The sequence below is a fragment of the Acinonyx jubatus genome, chromosome C2, assembly GCF_027475565.1.
Source record: "Acinonyx jubatus isolate Ajub_Pintada_27869175 chromosome C2, VMU_Ajub_asm_v1.0, whole genome shotgun sequence".
Taxonomy (NCBI): domain Eukaryota; kingdom Metazoa; phylum Chordata; class Mammalia; order Carnivora; family Felidae; genus Acinonyx; species Acinonyx jubatus.
This window is the reverse complement of record NC_069384.1, coordinates 60,135,911-60,155,736: the sequence shown is the minus strand read 5'-3', so window position 1 is coordinate 60,155,736 and position 19,826 is coordinate 60,135,911. Positions and strand designations below refer to the sequence as shown.

The 19,826-nt window shown below is 34.7% G+C and overlaps 1 protein-coding gene across 39 annotated transcripts in view; it reads left to right on the top strand.

Annotated features, from left to right (window-relative positions):
* ZBTB20 (zinc finger and BTB domain containing 20) overlaps positions 1 to 19,826 on the top strand; it is a 762,566-nt gene that overhangs the window by 302,575 nt on the left and 440,165 nt on the right. The gene's annotated exons all lie outside the window — the stretch shown is intronic.

Below are 19,826 nucleotides of genomic sequence, written 5' to 3'. Positions count from 1 at the left end.
CTTTCCTCTGTACTCAGAGCCTGAACAGTGTTTCTAAGGAACAAATTGCCTTAGGCTCATTTTATGAGACCCATTGAACTGTTAGTCCCCTCCACTGACTAGCCCAAAATTAATATATAAGGGTATTCGGAAAACATTCATTGTTAACAAAAGTTTTTTTTTTTTCATTTTTTTATACATTTTGATATCGTGCCTCCGGTTGTACAATGAGTCACATGGAAGCAAATTTATTTGGTTGACTTAATATTCTTTATGATGATTTACTAAGTGGACAGAAGACCATTGGAAACTTCAGTAGTTTAATTGTGCTTATAGGCATGATAAAACCAGTAATCTGAACAGAGCCATTGTGACATGGAATTCAGACTTCCCAAGTGAGTGCATCACACATGGTGTCAGAATGTCACTGTTGCCAGGGGTCATTTCTGTCAGAGAAAAGTTTTTCAGGGTCTGAAAAAAAATGAAATAAACTTTAATAATTTAAAATGAATTACTTGCCTTAGTAATTTATTTCAGGTTGCCTTTATTGGATTCTGTCATTTAGCAATCCAAAGAGACCAGTGTAGGAACTTTTCTATTATTTTACCCACAGCTAAGTCCTGGATATATCTTACTTTCTTCCTCAGATTTATTTTATACCTTCCAAACCTTTCCATCCCTACTGTGAAGAAGCTCAAGTTTCTATATACAAATATCGGTGGCTTATGTCTTTGTGCCCCAAATGAGGAGATGGTGTTCTGCCTTAAAAAATTCAATGGAAGCTTTGGCGTAGAGAGAAGGAAGAATTGAAGCATTCATGAGGATGCCAGGGAAGGGCCTTGGATATAAGTGTCCAACAAGGTTCTCTCCTCAGACCGCTTCTCTCTTTTCTCTATAATAATAAGTTAAAATTTATTCTGTGCCCCTTATGAACAAATCATCTTACTGAGGTAAATAACATATAGTTCCTATCATCAAAGAGTTCATAATCTGTTTGGACAATAGATATGTCTTTCTTAAAGACAGAATGTTATGTGGGTGCAGTGGAGTAAGTAAATAGTTATCATTTCTTCTGGACTATCAAGAAATTACAGGATATTAACAAGTAGCCCAAGTAGAGGAAGTAACAAAAGTACAAGTTGAGGGAACAGTGAATAGTAATGGTGAGATCTGAGTATAGGATACTGGTTGGAACCAGTGTTTTCCAAAGTGTGGGTTGCAACTCATTCATATGTCATGGAATCAATTGAAAGATCACAGTCAATATGCTTTTAATGAAATAGTATCACAGGGAAAAATTGATAAAAAGTGTATTACAAATTTTTAAGATAATGGATTGCAAAATAAATATATTTCTTACTGGGAATCATGCCGCCAAAATATGAAAGCATATCTTAAAAAGATAGGTCCTTTTAGATACTTAAATCCTATAATCCTAACTAAAGGATAATATTATCCCCCCCGCCCCCCGTGTATTTGAGAAAGTGGAGGGATTAAACAATTTGTCCCAGGTCATACAGCAGGTAATATAAAGGATAGAATGTGAATATATCTGTCAAACCCCACATTCATACTCTTCCCATAATTTGACACTGCTTTCCAGGGTTGCATGACTTCAGTCATTTCACTACTGATAACTCACACATTTATATCTCTAGTCCTGATATTTCTCCCAAATTCCAGTCCTATATTTCCAATGTCCTTATGTAAACCTCAGAGTCAGTATATCAAAATTGAATTTATCCTTCTATTTAAAAATCATCCTCTTTTTGACTATACTAATTTTTTTCCTCTCAACTACCCAGGTCATCTTGACTCAAAATATATCATTCTTACTTTCCACCATCCTCCAGGTGTCCAATAAGTGGCCAAGTCTTGTTAATTCTCCTTCCTTGGTACCTCTGCCTTAGGCTTTCATCTTCTCTTGCCTGCAATGATCTATCTTCTAATTAAGAGAGATGGGGGAAGGAAGACCAGCTCATCCTAAACACTGCTGCCTCATTAGGTTTCCTGAAGCAGGAGTTCTAAGATTATGTCACCTCTGTTCATACAAAACTTTAGTAATTCTAGATTAATTACCAAACAATTTCTAACCAGTATTCATGACCATCTAAAATCTAATTCTAACCTCATTTCTGACTTAATCTTGTGGTTTAATATACCACACACTCGAGCCAAATTTCCTCACTATCCCCTCCCCCCTCCTTTATTAATATTGTTCTTGCCATCTGGAATGGCCATTATTCTGTTTTTCCATGTGCAAATCTAACCCATCCTTCCGGGTCTATTTTAAATACTGTTAATTCCATGAAACCTTCCCTCCTTGATGTAGCCAGAAATAATCCACTCTCCCCTGCTTACCAAACTCACTTAACACTGTAGTGGCTCTGCTGACAATTTGGTTTTGGATTTCTAGCATTCAAAATTGTGAAAGAATATATTTCTGTTAAGTCAACAGGTTTTTGGTAATTTTTCACAATAGCCTAAGAAACTAATGTAGCATTTACCTACACTTTTTTTTGAGACACGAATTACTTTCTATATTTTTTTAACAACATTTATGTGTATGCTTTATCCTTTTACTAGAAAATAAATTCTTTGGGAATAGAGTCCATATTTAATTAACATTTCTAAACTCTACACAATCTACTACAATAGAATCATTAATTCATTATCCAACCATGCTTAATCCTGGGAATATAGAAGTGATCCCTTAGGCTCCTAAGGAGCCTTATAGTCTCCTAAAGGAATTTAGGAGTCTCCTAAATTTATAGTCTCCTAAAGGAATTTATAGTCTCCTAAAGGAATCAGACATTAAATAAGTAAACAAATAATTACAAAATTACAAGTTTTAGTTCATGAAAAGAGGAAATAAGTATGTAAGATTATAATGCATGGAGAAAATCTGCTATACCATCCATTGAGTGCTTAGGTAAGAATTCTCATAGAAAGTATCATTTAAGTTGATAGTTGAAGCACAGGAAGAATCAGGCAGGTGAAGAATTTGGAGTGGGGGTAGAAACATGGAAGGAAGAGAAAGCTCCAGACAGAAACAGCATGGACAATGCCTTCAGGCAAAGACAAACTTTGTGTATTCAAGGAAATAAAGGAATTCCAGAGTGGCTAGAGGAAAGTAGACAAAGGAGGAGAGTAATTGGAAGTGAAGTCAGAGGAGTAGCCAGGGTGAGGAATTTGGACTTTATTTTGAATACACTGGAAAAACACATTAATAGATGTACATATAAAATAAATAAGTAAATATAATATATAATGTATATTCTAATTGAATAGACTAAGATTAAAATAATTCAAAAGTAAATACTATGCACAAGCTCATAGAATCTATACATTTATTTCGAATCTTAACTGAAGGTTCACTTCTGAGTTTGAGGAGGGTTTGGATTTCTGAAACTAAGGTCTAATAGTTCACAACATATTTCCCATCTACATAACCAAAGTTGATTTCTGACAACCTTCTAAGATAAGGTCAAGTTAATTTTATTTCTTTTCTAGTTAATAATTGTTAAGATTCTGTTGTTGGTTAATGAATCTCTTATTTTTGTTTATTTTTAAGTGCTTATTGCGTAATGTAGGAATGAGTACCAAAAATGTGTTTTACTCCTAGGATGTATTTTTATCTGTTAAACCTTAATCGTATTTTTAATTTTGGTATATTTTATTATGTGCAATGACCAGGGGCCTGGAGGCATAGAAAGGCTTGAAATGTATCATCATTATCCTCATTATTGCTACCTATAATATTACTGAATTCTGGATTAAACACAATCGACATTATTTTATTTTATTTTATTTTATTTTATTTTATTTTAATGTTTATTTATTTTTGAGAGAGAGAGAGAAAGAGACAGAGAATGAGTGGGGGAGGTGCAGAGAGAGAGGGAGACACAGAATCTGAAGCAGACTCTAGGCTCTGAGCTGTCAGCTGTCAGCACAGAGTCGAACACGCGGCTCGAACCTGCAAACCGCGAGATCATGACCTTAGCTAAAGTCAGACACTTAACCTGCTGAGCCATGCACGTGCCCCCGAATCCAGATTATATTAAAGTATGATGCATTAATATCATGGAATACCACTAAGTCAAGATGGAGATATTGGTTTGCTTGAAAACCAATATAGATAGAAATTATCCCCTTTTGAAGAAAAAAAGGAAGGGAGGAAGGAAAGAAAGAAATAAAGAGAAAGAAAAGAAAAGAAAAAAAAAGGGAAAGAAAAGAAAGAAAGGAAAGAAGGAAGAAAGGAAAGGAAGGGAGGGAGAAAATAAATACAGTAGAGGGAATGTGAAAATTAAACCATAGAGAAGTAGATTAAGCTCTAAAGATATGAGGATTTATCTGCTATAACTCAATAAAAAGACACTATAATCATAAAATATTATAGCAACAGGGAACCTTAGGAATTATTTGTTCCAGCCTCCTCATTTTAGAGATGAACAAAATTCAGGCCTAGAAGTCGTATCTAAGACATACAGTTAAATAGTTAATGGCAAGGCTGGAACTGTAACCCTAATTCTTAGGAGCTAGATTAACACAGCTGAACCAGCTAATCAGTGATCAGCACCCCTACAATCACCCTTTCAAGGTCTTGGGTGGAAAAAGGAATATTAAGTACAGGAGATGAGTCTATAGACAAGCTTTAATTAATAAAAATCTGAACAATATGTATTACTCACAATCTGTTTACTTAATGTACCAGATGCTTTATAAAAGTTGTCTTTAATCCTTGCTACCACACTCAGCAACCACCCTGCAAAGTAGGAATCATTTCCATTTTATAATGAGAATACTGAGCTCCAGAAACATTAAGTAACATCCAAGATTGCAAAGCCAGTAAGTGAGTTTGTATTGATGCCAGGCCTAACTGATTCAAACTCTGTACTATCTCCTGCTTGGTGTTTTTATCTATTGCATTTTGTTATTGCCTTAGCTCATGTGGTCACATAGGTCATTAGTTCTCTAATAGTTCAAACTTTGAAAAGAGTTAGGAAGGAAAGAAAGTTACATTTAGCAGGTGCCCTCTCTGCTTAAATCTTTTCACATTTAATTCCCTCAAGTACCTCAAGATCAATGTTATAATCCTTAGTTTAAAATTTAGGAAACCTAGTTTCAGTGAGATGAAATTGCCCACACATCTTAGTAAAAACCTCACTAGAATTCAAACACAGATCTGTCTGATCCCAGGTATTCTTCCCATTGTTCCACCAACCTTCAAGTCTGTTTTTCTGGATGCTGTTTAGTCTTCTGTGGTCTTCACACCTCAGCTCTTTATCTGACAAAGTAGAATTGTAATGAATGCTCTCATAAACTTCCCAAGAAGGAAGAGAGTGTGTCAGAAGGGTGCTTTTATAATTAAGTTGTATCACCTTGTCTAGAAATAAAAGCAATGCCCTGTATATGTTTCCTTCTTTGAGAAATGAGGAGCTGGGAAGATAGGTCAAATCTATGACATTAGTCTTTCATCTCCACATTATCTCGACTCACTGTGCGTCTGTGTGCAAGACCCCAATCACATCATAGACAATGATACTGCTAAGCTATACCATACTTGAACACACCTTTGAAAAGTAAAAGAAGTAAAATTATTGTGTTTATGAGGCCAATAAGAAGGAAGAAGTTTTATGTTTTCCTTCTCAAGATTAACGTATTTGAAGCCTTATAAGCCTGATCAGAGATATAGGTTAATGAAAGAACTCATTGTTATTGCTTCTAAAAAAAGCACAAAACTGAAAATCCAAACATACTTATGAATTGTTAGATTGTTTTCTAATGACCACTGAGAACTACATTAGAAGTGAACTTCTTGGTAAAAGTAGGAGAGACAGAGACAGAAAGAGGGAGGGAAAAAAGGGAAAGAAGAGGAAGTTATTTGAAACACTTGTTAATGGCAGCTCCCACTCAGACATGATACTGAATTTCCTTCTATGTGTCAACTTTAGCAGTGCTTCTCATTTCTGAGAAGGTCATTTTCTATTATCAACATACTTGAACAATTATTTGAAAACCCATTGTCACTGTAGAATGGCAGCAATACACATAAGTTCATGGTAATTAAAAGTGATGCCTACTTGTTAGGGTCCTACAGCTGTTACTTTGTCCTCTCTGTTTCTTGAGTTTGACTTCCAAGTCTTTCTGTGTGAAAGGGTCCCTTCAAGTCTTCAAAATAACTCAGTGAAAACCATCTTTTCCACTTTGCAGAAGGGACTTTGTTCTTTGGTTCATCCTTGCACTTTGCAATATGTTGCTAGTAGCCCTAAATCAAAGTACATTAATATATCTTTTGAACTGCTGAGTCTTGTCAGGAGAAAGAAGAAGTGTTTTCAACAATCTTATAGTGTTTTGTTAAAAATCCAATTCTGGGGGCGCCTGTGTGACTCAGTTGAGTGTCTGATTTCAGCTCACGTTATGATCTCGCAGTTCATGAGTGAATTCAAGCCCCCCATTGGCTCACTGCTGTCAGCGCCCAAGCTGTCCATGCAGAGCCTGCTTGGGATCCTCCGTCCCCCTCTCTCTTTGCTCCTCCCTACTTCTTCTCTCTCTCTCTCTCTCTCAAAAATAAATAAACATTAAAAAAAATCCAATTCTGGTTTAATGTTTTGTTCTCAAAGGAATTTTGAATGAAGAAAAGCTTTTGTAACAGGGAGGAAGCTTATCTAATCTCTTCGAGACTGGTGACAAGCAATTGGGAGACTTGTGACTCTTTGAAACAGTTAATTGCCAGGGAATTAGGCACAAGTTTCTCTAGAACAATAAAGAGTTTTACACATCAGGTGCAGTACATTGGCTCTAAATGCACCCCGTCATGTATCCCAAATGACAATGTGAAAGCACCATTCTTTGTCATCTGGAAAAGGGAAGAGGCTGTGCTAAACTGACATTCTTTCAGAAGGTCATAAAAATTGAATATAGAATGAACTCAGTGTTCTGGGTAGTATCAGATTCTCTGACTTATAAACCTCCTATGATAAAATGTCCTCAAAGATATAGTAAAATAAGTTTGCTCATGTTGACAGTTACTGAGTATTCGAAGATTAAGATTTTTGACATTTACTTGTTTGCAATTTTGCACTAAGCTTGACCATATGAAATTTGCTACAATTTTACTGAACTGTTCTTTGCTTAGCTTACTTGAATATTGTAGGACTTTATTAAATAGTCAATAATCAATATATGTCTAACATTATTGCCATTGCCACTGTTATTACTATCAGAGTTCTGTTCTCTGGACTAGGGCTGGTAGGAACAGCTGTGAATTTGGGTTACACATTTGGGGCTTTATCTGTCTTATCTTCTTGCAGCATTGGTTAGTGGGAGGGGCCCACTAGACTGGCTGCTCCATAAGTTAACAGACTCATCTCACCTAGAAAACTTGTCAACGAAGCTTTATTAATAAGCCCTTTAAGTAGACAGAGAAATAGTTTGCATGAAAAAGCCTTGTTTTTTAATAAGTACTGACTCTCTCATGCTTCATGAGACTTTCTGTTTGATTACATCATAATATCCACATTATCATTTCAGTTACCACGAGGGAGGCAGCAAATGTAATGGAAAGGAAAGAGCATGAGGCTGATTATCTGGAGACTTGATTCAGGCATTGTCAAATAGTTTTGTCTTAAGATCATTTTCCTTATCTGTAGGGCACACTTTTCTCAAACTTGCAGACATTATACAAACAAGTCAAATATACATATGAAGTATTTAGAGTTCTATGGAATAAAGATAGCTCATAAATATCATGTATTACTATTACAGTAAAAGTATTAGTAGAATTATAAATCACTTTGAGGTCTCGGGGGTAAGGTGCTTTATCTGAGTTCTCACTGTTTAGAAAATTAGTTTGTTTTTTGAGTTGCCATATAGGGAGCTACTCTGTAGCTGCTAAGCACTGTTCCTACATTTGAAGCAATGACTAAGAATGAATTGCCAGTAATATGTTACTCCTTTTAAAGATTTATTTTAAAAGCATTCTTTACTATAAATTCTCTGAGCAGTTCCTCTTAAATTGAAAAAAAAAATTAACTGTTTTATCTCATATTAGTGAATTTCTTGAGGTAAAGAACCATGAGTAATTTACTAGTTTTCTCAGTATGTAAAGCTGGTACCAAATAGGTGTTCAGTGTTGAGTATCCTGTGTAAAAATTTAGTAAAATTTAATAAAATTTGTTTTTAAAAAGGATATTAAATTTATTAATTTGACCATATATATACCATATATGGACAGATGTTATTGAAGATTATAGAGCCATTAGAAAAAGAATGAATTTGGGATGCCTGGGTGGCTCAGTTGGTTAAGCGTTTGACTTTGGCTTAGGTCAAGACCTCACGGTTTGTGGATTCGAGTCCCGTGTCGGGCTCTGTGCTGACAGCTCAGAGCCTAGAGCCTGCTTAGGATTCTGTGTTTACTTCTCTTCCGGGACCCCCCCCCGCACCCCCCTCCCCGCTATCTGTGCTCTGTCTCTCGAAAATAAATATATAGATGTATATGTATATATATTATATAAAATAAATATAAATTATATAATATATACAATAAATATATAAATATAAGATATAGATATATAGATATAGACATAGACATAGACATAGACATAGACATAGACATAGACATAGATAAAGAATGCATTCTATCTATCGCTATTGACCTGGGAAGATGACCATATTTATTAGATGAAAAGAGCAAATTTTCAGGGTAATGAACATTTATGAATAAATGTTGTGCATTTTCTATGACCATATTCTTCACAATGGTCATGTTACAGGGTTGAGAATCACAAAGGACTGATGGAAGATTAGTAATTTTTTCTTTAACCATTTTTTTATTGTTTCATTAGTTATAATGAATTTTATGAAAGTATGTCTGAAAATGAATATGTAAAGTTATTTTTTAAATTACTTCCTTTTGTTCCTTGGAAAAGCAGCCCGAGAAAAATAATCACCATACAGAACTTTCAACTTCATTGTAGTGCCTCAACCTCCATAAGACAGAGTAAAGTACATACTCTAAATAGAGTGTTTCATTTACTCAACAAATATTTCCTGAGCTTCGTGATGGTACTGGTTCTTGTTAATAAGTGTGGGGTGTGTGTGTGTGTGTGTGTGTGTGTGTGTGTGTGTAAAGCTGAACTCTTTCATGATGCAGGTTCATACATGAATCATATACAAAGAATTAATAATTGAACAAGCAAAAGTTGTTCAAAGTAATCTGAGTCTAAAGACTCAGAGGTGTGATTGGAAAAACAAATAATGTTTATGAGGAGATTTTAATGAGACAAATAATGCTCATATTAGGTAGAAAAAAAGCAAGACACAAAACATATAAAATATTAAGGCTTATTTCTGAGAGGTCATTATTCACTTCTTTTCCTTTTTTTTTTTTTTCATTTTCTAAAATGTCCAGAGAGAAGGAGAGAGAGAGAGGGGGGGAGAGAGAGAGGGAATAAAAGGAAAAGTGTTATTGGGATATTCTTCCTTATTTGCCATTTTGTTTCTTCGCTTTTGATCAGTGTTAATTTTCATATTGTTATCCTTTATAGTAAAGAGATTTCACCTCAAGTTTGAATGCCATGATAATGTTTATGACAGTTTTTTATAGACTGCTATTGTGGTACCATGTTCTGGTCATTTTTAATGTTCAAGCATCCCTTCAGTTCTGGTGGAGTGATTGGGGGAAGAGGGTTGTGACAGAGATGTTACATTTTCTAGCTCCTGGTGATGGGTTAGTACAGCGCAAACAGGACTCTTGTCACTTCATGTGTGAGAAGCCCAAAGAAGTAAGGTAGGTCAATGGATATATTCAAACTATGCTTTTGTGTATAAAGTGAATGTTTACTTAGATGAGAAATTATTTCATGTTACACCTATAAAGTTCAGTTAGTACAAACATTTAAATGGAACAAAAACTATATACAATCAAGAAAGTTGATATTTCCAAAACTCTAAAAATTTGTTCCTCTAAATATTTACCTATTTATCTTATTTTCAGCTTAGGACTTTCTCAGACCATTTTCATGGCTTACATTCTAGTTTAGGTTCTGGAGCTCTTTAGAATATAGATGTTTATTATTCTTATAATTGACAACTCTTCTATTCTTCTGTTTTAACTAAAGGCTATTTAATTTCTCCTTGTTTAAAGGATTCTTCTGCCACTTAGAATTCTGAATTTCTCTTCTTTTCATTTTGATGTACCAGGCCCCAATTGCTTTTTACAGTTGCTTTCACTTGATTACTCTTAAACTCTTTAACTCAGGATTTCTTCCTTTAGCTCATAGTTTCCTAATTCTGGCTACATATTAAAATCACCTAAAAAGTAAAAAAGAAAAAAAAGAATGGAAGGAAGGAAGAAAAGAAAGAAAGAAAGAAAGAAAGAAAGAAAGAAAGAAAGAAAGAGAAAGAAAGAAAAACTCCAAAAAAAATAAACAAAAACAATGCACTGGCCCCACCCCAGGTATTCTGTTTTGTTTTGTTTTTGTTTTTTTGTTTGTTTGTTTTAAAAGAGCAAGAGAGAGCACGAACTGTAAGATCTTGACCTGAGCCGAAATCAAGAGTTGGTCACTTAACCAACTGACCCAGGCATCCCCAAGATATTCTGTTTTGATTTGTCGGAAGTGGAGTTTAGCTGCAAGTTATACCTTAAAGGAGCCAAACTCTTATTTAATCTCAGAATTTTCAATTCGTGTTTGGTTTAACCTGCTGCTTCACACTAGAAAACCATTTTTCTAGATAATGACTACCTTCCTAACCAGACAATAATAAAACTTTAACGTGCATAATACAGCTCTATGCGTCTCACAGACATGTATGTCACATGCATTTTTAAGCTAATGACCAAACTTGAACAAATATTTGAGAAATATAAAATTGCTATTTCCATAGTTATCAGTTAGAAACTATGTATAGGTGACCAAATTTTAAAATTTCTCTTTAAACTTGACTATTGTAAATGAAATGTCTTGCGTTGTTGAAGAGTATCAGAATATGCCTTGCATCTCATTTATGTGGGGGTGGGGAGGGAATGGTGGCTGACAATAATGTCAAAGGGATATGCATTTGATAGAAGGCGGAAATATCTCAAATGGCCATCAGCAGGTGAATGGATTAACAAAACGTGGCATATGAACACAATGGAATATTATTTAGCTTTAAAAATGAATGAAATTCTGACACATGCTACAACATAGATGAACCTTGAAGACATTATATTCAGTGAAATAAGCCAGACATGAAAAGACAAATACTGTATGATTCTATTTATACAAGGTATCTAGAACAGTCAAATTCATAGAGAAAGAAAGTAGAATAGAGGTTACCAGGGGCTAAAAGGAGGGAAGAGTGGGAGTTATTGTTTAATGGTTACAGAGTTTCATTTTGAGAGATTAAGACATTCTGGGGAAGGATGGTGCTGATGTCTGCACAACTGTGTGTATGTACTTAATGCCACTAAACTGTAGACCTAAAAATGGTTAAAATGGTAACTTTTATGTTACATATATTTTACCACTAAATAACATAAAAAGAATAAAACTAAATAAATAAATAAATAAATAAATAAATAAATAAATAAAGGAACGTACATTTTAAAACTTGAGGTTTCTCACTGCAAATGGATTATAGTTACAGGGTGCAGAGGCGCAACTGAACTGAGTAGTCTATTCACAGATTCACGAGGGTTCTATGAAATATAATAACTTATTAGTTTAAGTAATAATCTTTACTTTGCTATTGAGGCCTGTCGTATTTATGATATTCAAGTGCTGGTATTATCCTTGATTCATAAGCAGTAATGACTGTCATAAACTATAGAGACCAAATCTTAAAGAGGGTTATTATTAAGTGCCGTAGCTGTACTAGAGTTCTCATTTTCATTAACTGATGGTAGAGGCAGAGCTGACAGCTACTTTTTCACCAACAATACTATCTCTTACCAAATTATTTTCTTGGTAGGCGAAGCCATGGTTTTGTATGAGTCCGTATTTTTAGAAATATTCCATATTTTCCAATAATTCAATATGTAAGCCAGTTGCTTTCTCTTTTTTCCTTCTGAAAATGCTGAACATTTTTACTACCTTTTATAAATTTCTTGGTTTAAAATTCAATGAATTTTAATACATATATATATTTGTGTTACAGCTGCCACCACTATCAGGATACAGAGCAGTTCCCTCACCCAAAGAACTTCTTTATGCTATCTCTTTATCCCTTTCCCGTACAACTCCTACAACCACTGATCTCTCATTCATCACTATAGTTTTGTCCTCCTGAGAACTGTTATTCACATAAATAGAGCCAAATAGTATGTAACCTTTTGAGGCTGGCTTCTTTCACTCAGCATAATGCATTTACGATTCATCTATGTTGTTGTATGTATTAATGGTTTGTTTCTTTTCATTGCTAAGTAATATTCCCTTGTATGGTTGTACCAGACTGTTTATCCATTTAACCACTGAAAAACATTTAGTTGGTTGTTTTTTTCTTTTTTTCACTTGAGGGTAATTATCATAGAACTGCTATAATCATTTGTGTATAGGATTTTGTGCAGACATAAGTTTTCAGTCTCTAGAGTAAATACCTAGAAGCCAGATTGTTAGGTCACATGACATATGTATATTTCGTTTTATAAGACATTGCTGAACTGTTTTGCTGAGTGGCTATATCATTTTGTATTCCCATCAGAAATGGATAAGAGTTCCAGTTGCTCCACAGCCTTGACAACAGGTATTTTTATTACATTAGTGTAATAGATGTGGAGCGGAAACACTATTTCATTTTTTAACTACATAGTTTAAAGGTATAGCTGAGGGGCGCCTGGGTGACTCAGTCACTTAAGCATCCGACTTTGGCTCAGGTCATGATCCTGTGGTTCATGGGTTCGAGCCCGCGTTGGGCTCTGTGCTGATAGCTCAGAGCCTGGAGCCTGCTTTGTATTCTGTGACTCTGTCTCCCTCTGCCCCTACCCAGCTTGTACTCTGTCTCTCTCAAAAATAAACATTAAAAAAAATTATAAAATAAATAAAACTATAGATGACAATGTGATTCTGTGGCCATAATCTTTCCTGATTTAGTTTTAGAGATATTCTATTCATATGTACTTTTTTCCCCCCACAGGAAAAGAAAGTGTGGTCTATTATATTTAGATTTCTGATACAGTTGCTTTTTCTCTACTCTTCTCAGAATTGCCTTTTTTCCCCCTATGATAGTACATTCATTTAATTTTTCAGAAATTTCCTTTTTGAAGATCTAAAAAATTTTGCCTCTATATATCTAAATTCTAACATACTTAAGATAGTGTATGTACCTATATAAATATGAGATATAAGAAAATTACTGTATTCATTCAGTACATGGTTTTTGAGTGTTTGCTATATCTTGGCCAGTTACATGAATAATATGTGATACAACAGGAAAGGGCAATCTGAAAAAAAAAAGCAAATTATAGCTCTGTTCGTACTTCTAATGTTGAGGCAAATTATATTTGAGAATGTGGTTCCTGAAATAAAATTCTTCAAGATCACCACATCAGGTGTTGAATGGGTTTTAGTCTCTACTTTAAAATAACATTTTGGAAAAATGAAAACATATTTATGTTAATAAGCACACATTTTCTTTTAGAGAAAACAGCCCTGTTCTGGGAATTAGAAGACCTGCATCACAGCCTGACTTCTGCCCCTTGGTAGCTTGAGCTGGGGCAAGTTATTTCACCTCTCCAAATTTATTTTCAGGATTCACATCTAGCTACCAGTGATGACAAGAAAGGCAACATTTTTATTCTTCTTAACAAATATTTTCTTTTTATCATAATGTAGCATACATAATTCACTAATTTGTTTATTATTCCTTGCTGCAGGACATTGTCTGTACCCTGATATATAGAGGCCTATTCTCATTCAACCTCTCAGAAGCATTTCAAAATGTGATTTAATCCTTTAGTGTGTCGGGGAGAGGCAGGGAGAGAGATAATGTCTACCCTGGACTTCTATGACCTCACACTCTCCTGATTTTTCTCCTACCTTACTGATCTGTCAGTCTCTTGTGTTAGATCCCCCTTCTCTGCTCCACAATATACTCTAGATGAGCTCATCCAATCCAGTAGCTCTAAATACTACTTATATGCTGATGATAACAGATACTTATCTCAAGTCTGACCTTAACCTGTCACCTGGGCTCCAGACTTATTATAAAAGCAACCATTCACTTGCTGTCTTCATTGGATGTCCCACCAGGCATCTTAAATGTAGTAAAATATCTTGATTCCTCTTCCCATTCTCTGTGAACAGCACCGTCCTGTTATGCTCTGTCTCATCTTTTTTTCTTATTTTTATATTTTTGTCAATATAGTTTCCTTAGACACTTAGTTGGTCTGGTCCATTTGTTTTAGATAATTTCTGTATGTGAGTAACCACAGCAGAAACTCTCAACTAGGCATATATTTTTTAAATGTTTATTTATTTTGAGAGAGAGATAAAAAAGAAGTGGGGGAGAGGAAAAGAGGGACAGAGAATCCCAAGCAGCCTCCATGCTGTCAGTGCAGAGCCCAACGTGGGGCGTGATCTCAGATGGTAACCTGAGCCAAAATTAAGAGTCCGACGCTTAACCGTCTAGGTGCCCCCAACTAGGCATACTTTTTAAGCCTGAAATCTCTGTGTTTATTTTTTAAAGGGCCTTTTGCTCTCCCTATCCCTGCCTTCTTCAATTAATAGTAGCTGTCTGGAGGCCATTGGATATAATAGGCAGGATGGCTCAGCATGTTCTTAATCTGCTATTGCTCCCAGCATGTTGCCATCGTCTGTCTGACAGATAATACTTGAAGGGAGATGTGTTTCTCCTGCTAATGCTGCCATTTTGCCTTAGTTTGGATACAGAAGTTGGCTCCATGTTAAGCCTTTTTCATGTTAGCTCTTTGCAAGGATTGTTCTTTATTGTCTAGTCCCAAGCTCACTAGATATTATTTAATGTCTCCTCCAGCTACTAGGGTCTCTTTCCTTCCTGGAAATGACTTATTCTGAGTGAGGAAAGTGGGCCATTCTTCTACTCAGAAACTTTCACTGACGCCTCATTGCTTGTAGAGGTGCATTCCAACTCCAAAGTGTGATCAGGATTTGGTCAGTAGAGTTTCCATATATAATATATATATATATATATATATATATATATATAATATATAACAACTTAATATGTTGAAATGTATTAATGCATTTAAAGGTCATGCCACACTGCCTAGAATGTTAGGTACTAAATAATGGTCATTATTTAATTAACAAAATTACTTGGTATTTTAAATGTTTCAAGAATCTACCTTCAAAAACAAGTTTCTCAAAGGAATATATCTTAAGATCCAGTAATCCACTTGTGGTACTTGGTACTTGTGGTTCCATACATGCACATACATTACAACAATATTTTAATATTTATTTATTTATTTATTTTTGAGAGAGAGAGAGAGAGAGAGCGAGCGTGCATGAGCAGGGAAGGAACAGAGAGAGAGGGAGACACAGAATCCATCCGAAGCAGGCTCCAGGCTCTGAGCTGTCAACACACAGCCTGATGCGGGACTTGAACTCACAAACTATGAGATCATGACCTGAGCTGAAGTCAAACACTTAACTGACTGACCCACCCAGGTGCCCCTATTACAAAAATTTTCATTGCAGCTTTATTCATAATAGCAAACATTTCAAAACATACTAGATTTCCATCAAAAAGATAAATGGCTTTGAGCACCTGAGTGGCTCAGTCATTTAAGCGACTGACTTGATTTCACCTCAGGTCATGATCTCACGCTTGGTGAGATGGAGCCCCTCATGGGGCTCTGCACTGACATCACGGAGTCTGCTTGGGGTTCTCTGTCTCTCTCTCTCTCTTCCCCTTCCCAGCTTCCCTCTCACTCCCTCTCTCAAAATAGACATTTAAAAAAAAAAGATAAATGGCTTAAAACATTGTTATATTAGACTATATCAAACTATTACAAAGCATAAAATAGATCCATACATACTGCTGTGATGACATATGCATTACATGTTTTAAGCTTAAATAGGAAGTTGTAGGTTAGTGTAGGTAATTCTCATCTTACCTTGTACAGAGTGAAATACAACTGCCTGAAAGATATGGGAAGAGTGTAGTCCAAACTGGTTATCTTGGGTGGTAACTGAGAAAGATTGAAGGTATGGAGGAAGATTCTTTTACTTCTTGTTAAAATTTATTTTTAAGTGGTGGGAATGTTTGTAATTCTTTAAAACTTTATCTTTTGTATGTTTATGGAGGAGGGAGAGTTTTTAATAGTTTCAAATAAAAAGCCCCTGTAAAATTAAAAACTATTGCCTTGGAAGAATCATTAGGAAGTATATACAAAATAGCATTAATTGGTTTGTTGATTCATTTTTACCTGGGAAAAATAAAATGTAGTATTTGGAGTAAATATAAAATTGAATTTTGCCAGGGCCAACCTTATTTAGGACCATCAAAAAATTTGCATAATGGCACCATTTAATAGATCTTTGACTCAATCAGGAATCAGATACCAGAAACTTACTCCAAGTTTCCAGAATTGTTAATTTTATTACTTTTAATATTACAGAAGTGCCCAATTATGCCTTCAATGATTGACAAATCATGTGATATTTGACCTCAAATCTGAGATTGACTTTTTAATGTTTTTTTGAAAACAGGCAGTTGAGTATAAATGAGAGACAGTGAGTTCTTGATATTTTTGCTCTAAGTAAGGGCAAGATCTCTACTTCTTTTGGTGTGTGTTGAAAAGATTCTGTGTATGCTGGAAGCCATCTGTTTTTATTACTTCCTATGAAAGCTGACAATGAGTCTAGAAGCTTTTTGGGAAATTCACATGACTAACCATAGGAGTTTCAGTAATAATAGTAATAACAACAATACCAACAACAATATAATAATAATAAGACAATACAACAACCACACTTAGCAAATCCAGCACCAATTTATATAAAGTATCATTTTAGATTATTAGCTTAAGATACCAAATATTAGCATAGAAACACAGAATTAAGTCATATGGGGATTCCCTTCAGTAGGGAAACTATCTATATGTTGTATTTAATCTTTTCTTATTTCTCTGTAAGGCTAAGCTGATTTTTTCAATGCCACATTTTCTTTTACCACTCAAATGCCTTTTCAACAGAAAGCTTATCCCTCTGTAATGACATTGAAAGGGGCCTGTGGAAATATGGTAAAAATCTAAATTGTCCTATGAAAATTAAGACAACAATAATCTGCAAGGCAAATACAAATATTTGACACTATAGTTGCATTCATTCTGTTCACTTAATTATTAGAATGTATAGAGTATAGATAAGGTTTATAAATTTCACTTTTTATCTAGATTTACTGAAGGCACTGAAAATCATACTTATTATGCTTTTAGAGTAAGGTAGTATCATCAAATCTTAAAGTTGGAAGGGTTCTGACTTTGTTTTCTAGACCAGGGATTGGTAAACTGTGGCTGGTGAGCCAAATCCAGCTTGTGTGGCCTCTATGAGGTAAGAATGTTTTCACAAATGAACATTTACAACTGACTTCATAATAGGGACACTGTCTTTGACCCTAATTAAGCAAAATGTTATCCTCTAGAAAAGAATTGTATTCTTATCATTAATAGACCTGTATTACAAAAAATATATTTAATTATTATTATATTTTACATTTTGTTAATAAAATAAGTGTGATTTATGTTAAATAATTTTATTTGAAATTAAAAATTTTAAATTAAATATTTTTAAATTAAATAATTTTATTTAAAGAATATAATGTGATTTGTTTTCTTACTTGTTATATGAGTACCAATATGATACAGCATTCCTGATTTTTGCCTCTTGACCCACAAAGCCTAAGATATTTATGATCTGGTTCTTTATAGATAATGTTTGCTCAACCCTGTTCTAGATGAAGAACCTAAAGTCCAGAAAAGCTGAATAATGTTCCCAAGGTAGTGGTTAGACCCCTTTCAACTCTTTTGGTCAGAATATTCTAAAATTGTATGGGCTCTGGAATGTCTGGTTTGTTTCCTAACTCCACTTTTTACTAGCATGTGGATCTTCAGCAAGTTACTTAACTTCTCTTTGCCTCCGTTTCCTTATCTGTAATATTGTGTTGTGATCATTACATGAGAAAATGTATGTGAAATGATTGCAATAGTGCCTTGCACATAGCTATTGCTCAATAATTGTTATTGTGACAATTAGCGTCAATGTATTTAATTAGTTCGAGATCTTTAAGAGAAGGGACTAGTCCACATCTGATCCTGTCTTTCATTTTCTTATCCTAGGACTGAGGGTATTCCATCTCCTATCTGGGGAAGAACTGGCATTTATTCACATTCTCATTCCTGCAGCATGATTTGTTCATCCTTTAACACAGCTCCACGAATTAATCTAAAAAATTATGAACTTATAAAACACAAACATGCATACATAATTGATAGGATTGTTTGGAAAACTTAAACACAGAGCAGTTAAATGGTAGCTACACAGCACACTGCCCTGAGTCCTGCAGATGAGAGTGAGACTTTTCTGTTCTCTCATCCTGCTTGTCCTAAGAACATTTTCACCGTATTTAAGACTACTTGAACTGATCACATTTCTTTCAGTGATGGGGCAGAGGGTTGGCTGCTGTTGTTCTTTTCTTTTTTTTTTTTTTTAATAATCATATTTAATTGTATTCTGTGCTGTGGTGAAGTGTTGTGTTTCTATTCATTTTTTTCTATGCTATTCACATAAAACATTATTTGCCCAGCTTATTGAAGCTTTTCATCTACTGCTTAGACTACAAAGCCATGATGCTGAACTAGATGAAATCCAGTGAGATAAATGCCCTATGTATTGGATCATTTAGTGTTTTACCCTGTTAGTCCCTTAGCCTGTGGCAGCTCTAGTTAAGTATATTTTTTCATGCAAAGGAAAAAAAAGGCAGTTTTCTTCCTCCCTAAGGTTGAAATGAAGGAGGACCACATGTTGTCTGCTTTAATAATTCTAGAGTTTTGGTTTCTAAGGCAGGATGCACTTTGTGGATGACACTTTTTGTGTGGGGCAGGGGTGTGTGTGTGGAATATTTGTTATAAGGTATAGGCTATAGCTTGAATTTAAAGAAGCACACACAAAAAAAGACCAACTGAAACCTTCACTTATTAAAATGATAAGAATTGGCATTGCCTATAATTGCTTCCTCTGACTCCTGTGTTGTTCGTTCAATTTACCAGTCCAAACAAGATGTTACTTTTCTTGGGCCTGTAGATACAATCTCACAAGGAGAGCATATTTTTTTTCTGTTTCACACATCGTCACCATCATCTTCTTGAGGTTGCTGTCATTTATAATAAAAGATATACTTTAACAGGAAAAAGAAACACTGAGGTAGGAAAAATGCTGCCATATTTAGTCTTAAAGAAATTAAGAAAACAAATGTATTTGTACTTGATGTATCCATAATTGGGTAGGTAGTTCAAAGACAAGATTTTGAATACCAAACAGTGTGTGTAAGACCCACATATGGCAATCTACTCTGTACATAAGCAAGACCAAATCAGAAGAAATCCAAGGTCAATAAAAACCACTAGCACTTTATATTTGCCCAAATATAGCGCTGCCATATTTCTGGAATGAGTTAAAGTATAAATAGCTTACAGTATGTTTTCCCAGAATATCCAGTTGTTCACCTAACATAGCATGTATCATATTGTAATTATTAATTTAATTATCTGAATCTACTTCTTGGGCAGAATCTACTTTGGTCTTAACCACAATATCCAATGTACTCAGCACAGTTCAAAACCTGATAGACCATAGGTCCTCACATAAGATTGAAAGAATGAATGC